Raw genomic sequence first — 9,057 nt, 5'->3', positions numbered from 1 at the left:
GACGGTCGCTGTCGATATTCACAAAGTTAAAGCTTTAAAACACAAAGTGTCAAACGCCCAGAGGGACTGTCCTTAAAGTCGGCTTGAGTGCGGTCTCAGCAGCATCTCTGCCTCCCCCTCGCTGTGCGCGGCAGGTGTTATCGATGGGAAAGTTTCCCCTCAGCAGGTGACTCTGGTGAAATCGACAGTTCCCGACATTCCCCGAGGAAAATTCAATCTCTCCAAGCCCACAGATAATCGGCAGGTCCCCAGAGCACGTGGCTGCCCCAAGCTGGGGTCCCTGCCAATGGACTGTGGGGGGATTTAAAGATCCCACACTACAGCAGCCAAGAAAGGGATATGTCACGGACCCACAGGATTAGGGCCACAACCCCAGCTTGGGGACGGGCTCTGGGCAGCCCCATCAGTGGGCCAGGGTCTTGCTGCTCCTCCAGGGGAAGCCATGTGGCTTCATTGCCTCCTGGGGCTGGACCCCTGGGCCTGCAGCCCCCCTGCTCCCCACTGTGAGCTCCAGGCAGCGAGTCCCACGGCAACAGACCCTGCTGGAGACTTGTCCATTCTTCAGGGCCTAATGCACCTCGCCCGGCGTCTGCAGGGACGCTCACACGGTGCGGGAAGAACAGGCAGGTCAGCCGTTACCTGGACCCAGCACAGGGAGGCCTTGGGTAGCCCCCTGGAATGAAGGCTAAAGTAGGGTCTATGCTGGTCACCCAGAGCCCAGCCCAGTTGTAGTGACCTCTTAGTTCAAGCTCCATTGGTCTCGGTCTGACCTCCTTGGCCAGACTTCAGCTGAGAGCCCCGACTCCTGCCAGCAGCCAGCCCATCCATCCCTCCTTTCTCCCCCAGCCTTTGTTCTTCAGCTCAGCCTCCCTGGAGAGAGGTGGGGAAACCCCCCTGTAACAAAGCGGCCTCTGGCGGGACACAACTGAGAGTATCAATTCAGGGCAAATTGCTTCGAGCAGGGCAGTCACAGCGACAGGCTGGGGGTCCTTGGCACACCCAGGCAAACCAAACTAGCCAGCCAGAGAGGACTTCGGTCTCGCCCCACTGGCTAACCACAAGTCACACAAGCAATTCCCTCAGACACCCCAGTTTCCCAGTATCCCCACCAGCGCCACTCGTTATGGGGACAGATGGTTGTGAAAACCAATACCCCAGTAAAAGAACAAAGGTTCCCTCGATCCCAAAGGACCAAGCCCCAGACCCCGGTCAATGTACAAGTCAGATCTGACCCACAAATCACGCTGTTGCCAATCCTTTAGAATCTAAAATCTAAAGGTTTCTTCATAAAAGGAAAAAGATACAGATGGGAGCTAGAATTGGTTCAATGGAATCAATGACATCCAGTGATTGACAAAGCTCTTGGTTCAGGCTTTGAACTACAGTTTGAAATACAGACAGTACAGAGCCAATATTCATAACTTTAAATACGAAACTGATACACGCAGACAGACAGCACAATCCTAGCCAGCAAACTGTGACCTTGTCTTAGACACCTCACTCGACAACCTTTGTAGAAGATCTGGTGCCACGACAGAACCTTGGTTGCAACAATGCTCTATACGGTCCCAGTTCATATTAATAACGCCCCCCCGGGCGCTGGCTGCTAGGTGTGAGTGTCAGGGTGTGACCCGGGTGGACCAGGCCCGAAAGCTCCCTGCTGAAGGCCGCAGGGTCCTGCCACAGTGGAGCTATGTCCTCCAGCAGCCTAGAGAGACTGTGCAGGAAGCAGCCAATCAGGGGGAGGCTACAAGGGCCTGGCCAATCAGGGGTTGCAGGCTAGTACAAAAGGAGCTGCAGGGCAGCCTGGCCAAGCCCAGAGGCAGCTCCTTGGTGGAGCTAGGGGAGCGTGGGGAGGGCTCTTGGCTGGCCAAAGGGGGCTGCAGCGGCTCGGGCGGCTCTGCTAGCAGGGACCGGGGCAGCGAGGCGCCGCCCCCGGCTGGCTGAGCGGCCTGAAGGCCGAGGAGCAGCGGCCAAGGCTGCGGCTGCGAGGAAGTGGCCCAGGGAACTGAAAGCAGGTTTTTTGAAAGGGACACTGTGGCATGTGGCTGCTATTCTTAGGGTCCCGGGGGTGGGACCCAGAGAAGGGGGTGGGCCTGGATCCCCCCATAGGCCACTGAGTGAAGTGCCCTACAACTGGACAGCGATTAAACCGACTCCCAGAAGGGGATCTGAGCTACTTATGGCCCAGCTGAAGCCAGAATAGGCCAGGAGGGTGAAACCGTTGCCTCCAGGGAGGAAGCCCTGAGCGTACAGCCTGATACCAGGGCAGGGGCTGTGTGAAGACTGCAGACACACCTGACCAGAAGGGGACGCTTGTGAGAGGTGGGTGCCAGGCCGCTACACTGATTGGATTTGTCATTGTCTCCTCAAATGCTCCATTGCTATGGGGACCTAGCCCTCGGCAGCTCGGTGACACCCACACCTACGTCTCTTAGCCTGCCCTGCGAGCAAACAGCCCTCTTCTACCCACTGGGTAACAACACAGCATATAGGGGAAACTGAGGCACAAACACAATTCCAAAAATATCCCCACTTAATGAGAGAGTAACCGAAGGCTTAGATCCTTCTACAGTGGCGACTCAAAAAGAAAAGGAGGACTTGTGGCACCTTAGAGACTAACAAATTTATTTGAGCATAAGCGACTCAGTGGCCAGTTAACAAGAGGGCTGCAGTGGGGCAGGGACAGGGTGAAGTCCGACAGGAGCAGAGGCGGCTGGGTGGGCCGTAGGGCTCCAGCATGGAAGGGGCAGCGCACGGCTGTGGCAGGGGCCGCAGACAGACTGAGGTAGGAGCTGCCCACGGATGCCATGAGGGATCGTGAGGCTGTCACGGACTCTCAGATCATGCCCACTCTTGGCCCTGTGCGGTCCATGGGGGGTGCCCCTTTCAGTGAGACAGCCCTTCTCGGGGGTCCTCTCTCTCACGGGTCCAGCCCCTCCACCTCCTGGAACCGCACCTCTCTGAGCCTGTCTCTGCCTTGGGCTCCTCAGGGAGTCCCCTCACTCTGGACCCCAGGGCCTCCACCCCCCGAAGGGGATGATGCCCTCTGTCATGGAGTCCCCGGGCAATGCTCTGGAACTGCTCCCCATGAAGCCAGGCAGGACTCTGGGGAGTCTCCTCTCGGGGAGCAGCCTGTCTGCAGGACACACAGCTCACCCGGCTTCCCCCTTCCTGGGTCTGACCTCAGAGCATTCAGCCTCCTCTGCCCCTCCCTGCGCTTCCCACAGCCAGTCCGCCCAGGCGGCGTCCTGGGGAAGCCAGAGGGTCCTGCCCCCCAACTCCGCAGTCAGACGTGACTCTCCGCCAGCCAGGGAAACAGAAGGTTTATTAGACAACAGGAACATGGTCTAAAACAGAGCTTGTAGGTGCAGAGAACAGGACCCCTCAGCTGGGTCCATTTTGGGGGGCAGTGAGCCAGACAACCCCGTCTGCCCTTCACTCCATGTCCCCAGCCAGCCGCAAACTGACTCCCCCTCCAACCCCTCCTCCTCTGGGCTTTGTCCCTTTCCCGGGCCAGGAGGTCACCGGATTCCTTTGTTCTCCAACCCTTCAGCTCTCACCTTGCAGGGCGGGAAGGGCCAGGCCATCAGTTGCCAGGAAGCAGGGTGTCGGCCATTCTCTGTGTCCAGACCCCTGCACACACCTGCCCTCTAGGGCTCTGCAATGATCATACACCCTTACCCCACCCCCTAGAGACTTAAGAACTGCCATGGGGAAACTGAGGCACCCCCACACTATTCAGAGGAACCATTAGGAACAGTCCCGCTTCATCACACCCCCCCCAATACTCCCCACCCCCACCCTGTTCTCTAGCCCCGAGTGACTCTCAGCTGGCGTAACACAGGAGGGTTTATTGAGCATCTGAACCCAGCACAGGAAACTCTCTGGCCTCAGGCCTGGCCTCCCCCAGCCCAGCACATCCCAGTCTCCCCTGCACCCAGGGGGGCTCTGCCTGCCCCCTCCCTCCAGCCCAGAGCCCCCCTGCTTCCCAGCTGGGCCTCTGAGATCCCTGACCCGAGGCCCCCCCCCCCCCCTCCATTGTCTTCTCTCCAGGTAAACAGGGTCGCCTGGGCCCCCTCTCCCCTCATCTGTCCTCTGGCCCCTCTGGCTGGACCCGGCTGGTCAGGTCACCGGGGTCCCCTCTTCTCAGCCCATTGTCCTCCCGCTGGCCAGACCCGGCTGGGAATCATAGAATATCAGGGTTGGAAGGGACCCCAGAAGGTCATCTAGTCCAACCCCCTGCTCGAAGCAGGACCAATTCCCAGTTAAATCATCCCAGCCAGGGCTTTGTCAAGCCTGACCTTAAAAACCTCTAAGGAAGGAGATTCCACCACCTCCCTAGGTAACCCATTCCAGTGCGTCACCACCCTCCTGGTGAAATAGTGGTTCCTAATATCCAACGTAGACCTCCCCCATTGCAACTTGAGACCATTGCTCCTTGTTCTGTCATCTGCCACCACTGAGAACAGTCTAGATCCATCCTCTTTGGAACCCCCCTTCAGGTAGTTGAAAGCAGCTATCAAATCCCCCCTCACTCTTCTCTTCTGCAGACTAAACAATCCCAGTCCCCTCAGCCTCTCCTCATAACTCATGTGTTCCAGACCCCCAATCATTTTTGTTGCCCTTCGCTGGACTCTCTCCAATTTATCCACATCCTTCTTGAAGTGTGGGGCCCAAAACTGGACACAGTACTCCAGATGAGGCCTCACCAATGTCGAATAGAGGGGAACGATCACGTCCCTCGATCTGCTCGCTATGCCCCTACTTATACATCCCAAAATGCCATTGGCCTTCTTGGCAACAAGGGCACACTGCTGACTCATATCCAGCTTCTCGTCCACTGTCACCCCTAGGTCCTTTTCCGCAGAACTGCTGCCTAGCCATTCGGTCCCTAGTCTGTAGCTGTGCATTGGGTTCTTCCGGCCTAAGTGCAGGACCCTGCACTTATCCTTGTTGAACCTCATCAGATTTCTTTTGGCCCAATCCTCCAATTTGTCTAGGTCCCTCTATATCCTATCCCTCCCCTCCAGCGTATCTACCACTCCTCCCAGTTTAGTATCATCCGCAAATTTGCTGAGAGAGGGACTCCTGAGCTGGGCCTCCCGGTCCCCAGTCGCTGGGGTCTCCATTCTCCAGGCCATTGGCCGGGGTCCCAAGTTCCCTCGCCGGTCCTGTGTCCCAACAAACTCCCTCTCCCATCCCCTCGTTAAACCCGTAACACCCAGGGAAACTGAGTCCCACCCCCTCTGCATGCAACCCACAGGAAAACCAAGAAAATCCCCCATAGGAAACAAGGAAAAAGAAGAAACTCCTGCACGTCATCACAGAGGCGCAGGCCAGTCGTGTGTAACACGAGGTGCTGGGTTCCCCGCCGGCTCCTGCGGGACAGCAGCGTGAGCGTGGGAGTGCGGGGCGCGGGCTGGCCTGGAGGCCGGGGTTGGGTCGTCAGACGTTGGGTTCTGTTTCGATTCCTTGTTCCCCAGGAGGCGGGTCTGAATGCCCTGGCTGGGGAGCTGAGTCGCAAGGGGGGGCACGCCCACTGGTGCCTGGACCCACAGCGCCCCCAGCCAGGCACGTGGAACTGGGCCCTGCAGAGCCAGGCCCGGCCCAGCCGGGAGCTCCCTGGGGCTGGGGTCCCTGCGGGGGTAGCGAGCGCCTGCGGGGCCGGCCTCAGGGTGGCACAGAAATGCAGTTGGCAGGGAGCGAGCAGAGGGGTGCTGCCAGGCATGGCACCTGCACTGCTGGCAGCAGCCCAGGGACCAGCCAGGCCAGGGGGGCTCCTGCCCCCCCGCGCCTGGGCCCACGGGGCAGAGCCAGGGCAGCGAGTCTCGGGGATGCTGCTCACCAGGGAGCCCAGCCTGGTGTCAGCCAGCAGCTGGCAGTCGCAGCCCAGGGCCCCACGCTCGTGCCCACCCTCTCGCAGGTACCAAGGTGCTTGGCCTGCGGGTGGGGGAAGGGCCCCTCCAGGAGCTGGCTGGAGGGACCAGGCCTCCAAATGGGGGGCATGAGGGGGCCTGCTCTGCCAGCCCAATGCCCAGGGATCAAGGAGCCCGGGCCCAAACACTGCCCAGCATTGCGCCTGGCCTGGCTGCAAAGGGGAGGAGAAGCTGTAGACTGCAACTGTGGCAGCATCCATCCCTCCCCAGGTGCAGCCCTGGGCTCCCACAATGCTGCCGCTGGGCTCGCTGGAGACCCTCAGAGATGTTGGCAGGAGGTGTGAACTCCAGTGTCCCAGCCACGTCCCTCTGATGAGCTGAGGCTGTTTCCTCTGCCCCCCTCCACACCAGCAGCCTGGAACAATTGCTCTGAGTCGCCTCGTGGTGCATGTTAACTCTGAATCCTAATGATGACAACCCACACCCCAGTGCTGGAATCTGTGCCACACTGAAACTGTGGGCACGGTGAATACATGGGAGCAGGAAACAGGAGCCAGGCCCAGCCGGGAGCCAGGCCAAACCTCCATGCAGCTGCCGCGGAATTGCCCAGAGGCTGAAGGAGCCGGGAACGCAGGTGGCGTTGAGGCTGCGGGGCATGTCCCGGAGGTGGCCCTGGGGGGTCTGGCATGCTGACGGGGTACCTCCAAGGGACTGTTTAGGAGCTGGGCTGTAGCACAGATGCTGGGAACCAGCCGGAGTTTATTTTCGAAGCCGATGATCTGACAGCGACTTGTCCACGGGGCCTGCGCGGCCGAGCTGCCTGGCCGTGCCAACACCGCGTGTTAGCCCATGCGTGGGGGGCGCCTGGCGCAGGACTGGGGATCCCCAGAGACGTCACTGCCGGGGCCCTGGGGGAGGCGCCTGCTCCAGCACCGAGCCCCCGGGAGGCCCATGGGGGCCAGCTGCCGGGGGAGGGGGAGCTGTGGGGTGACAGCAAAGACCAGACGCTCGACCCTGGCCCGACAGGGACTCACCCCGCGGTGACGCGGCCAAGTGTTCCCACCGAGCGGACGCGGGCCGCTACCCATGGCCGCGTTACTGACGGGGTGAGTGCTTGGGGGGTGGCCGGGGGGCTGGCAGCAGCTGGCAGCGCTGCCCATCTCCAGCAGGTGGCAGTCCGGCACGCTGCAACAAACGGAACGAACTCCCGACCCGCAGCCCCAGCCCTGCCCCCCCAGCTCTGCCGGCGCCCCTCACTCCTTACCCGCAGCCCCACGCTAGACCAGCACTGCCCCCCCAGCTCTGCCGGCGCCCCTCACTCCCGACCCGCAGCCCCCTGCTAGCCCAGCCCTGCCCCCCCCCAGCTCTGCTGGGGCCCCTCACTCCCGAACCACAGCCCCCTGCTAGACCAGCCCTGCTCCCCCCAGCTCTGCCGGCGCCCCTCACTCCCGACCCACAACCCCACGCTAGCCCAGCCCTGCCACCCCCAGCTCTGCCGGCGCCCCTCACTCCCGACCCGCAGCCCCCTGCTAGCCCAGCCCTGCCCCCCCCAGCTCTGCTGGGGCCCCTCACTCCCGAACCACAGCCCCCTGCTAGACCAGCCCTGCCCCCCCCAGCTCTGCCGGCGCCCCTCACGCCCGACCCGCAGCCCCACGCTAGACCAGCCCTGCCCCCCCCAGCTCTGCCGGCGCCCCTCACTCCCGACCCACAACCCCACGCTAGCCCAGCCCTGCCCCCCCCCAGCTCTGCCGGCGCCCCTCACTCCCGACCCGCAGCCCCCTGCTAGCCCAGCCCTGCCCCCCCCAGCTCTGCCGGGGCCCCTCACTGCCGAGCCGCAGCCCCACGCTAGACCAGCTGTGACGAAGTGGGACTGTTCTTAATGTTTCCTCTGAATAGTGTGGGGGGGCCTCAGTTTCCCCTAGGCAGTTCTTAAGTATCTAGGGGGTGGGGTAAGGGTGTATGATCATTGCAGAGCCCCAGAGGGCAGGTGTGTGCAGGAGTCTGGACACAGAGAATGGCCGACACCCTGTTTCCTGGCCACGGATGGCCTGGGCCCTTCCCCCCTGCAAGGTGAGAGCTGAAGGGTTGGAGAACAAAGGAATCAGGTGACCACCTGGCCCGGGAAAGGAACAAAGCCCAGAGGAGGAGGGGCTGGAGGGAGTTTCAGTTTGGGGCTGGCTGGGACATGGAGTGAAGTGCAGACGTGGTTGTCTGGCTCACTGCCCCCCAGAATGGACCCAGCTGAGGGGTCCCGTTCTCTGCACCTGCAAGCTCTGTTTTAGACCATGTTCCTGTCGTCTAATAAACCTTCTGTTTTACTGGCTGGCTGAGAGTCACGTCTGACTGCGAAGTTGGGGTGCAGGACCCTCTGGCTTCCCCAGGACCCCGCCTGAGCAGACTCGCTGGGGGAAAGCGCACGGAGAGGCAGAGGATGCTGAATGCTCTGAGATCAGACCCAGGAAGGTGGAAGCTGTGTGAGCTGCGTGTCCTGAAGACAGTCTGCTCACAGAAAGGCGACTACCCCAGAGTCCTGACTGACTTCATGGGGAGCAGTTCCAGAGCATCGCCCAGGGACTCCGTGACACCAGCCATGCCCCCCCCCCCCCCAGCTCTGCCGGCACCCCTCACTCCCGACCCGCAGCCCCACGCTAGCCCAGCCCTGGGCTCCCCCACAGCCCTGCCGGGGCCCCTCACTCCTGATCCGCAGCCCCCTGCTAGCCCAGCCCTGCCCCCCACAGCCCTGCTGGCGCCCCTCACTCCCGATCCGCAGCTCCCCGCTAGCCCAGCCCTGCCTCCCCCCAGCTTTGCCGGGGCCCCTCACTCCTGACCCGCAGCCCCCTGCTAGCCCAGCCCCGGGCTCCCAAGGGTTGGTACTCGGGCCCGTTTTGTTCAATATCTTCATAAATGATCTGGAGGATGGTGTGGATTGCACTCTCAGCAAATTTGCGGATGATACTAAACTGGGAGAAGAGGTGGATACGCTGGAGGGCAGGGAAAGGATACAGAGGGACCTTGTCACGGAGTCCCTGGGCGATGCTCTGGAACTGCTCCCCATGAAGTCAGTCAGGACTCTGGGGTAGTCGCCTTTCTGTGAGCAGCCTGTCTTCAGGACACACAGCTCACACAGCTTCCACCTTCCTGGGTCTGACCTCGGAGCATTCAGCATCCTCTGCCCCTC

The sequence above is a fragment of the Caretta caretta genome, chromosome 11 (assembly GCF_965140235.1).
Source record: "Caretta caretta isolate rCarCar2 chromosome 11, rCarCar1.hap1, whole genome shotgun sequence".
Taxonomy (NCBI): domain Eukaryota; kingdom Metazoa; phylum Chordata; order Testudines; family Cheloniidae; genus Caretta; species Caretta caretta.
Note: the sequence above shows the minus strand (reverse complement) of the source record.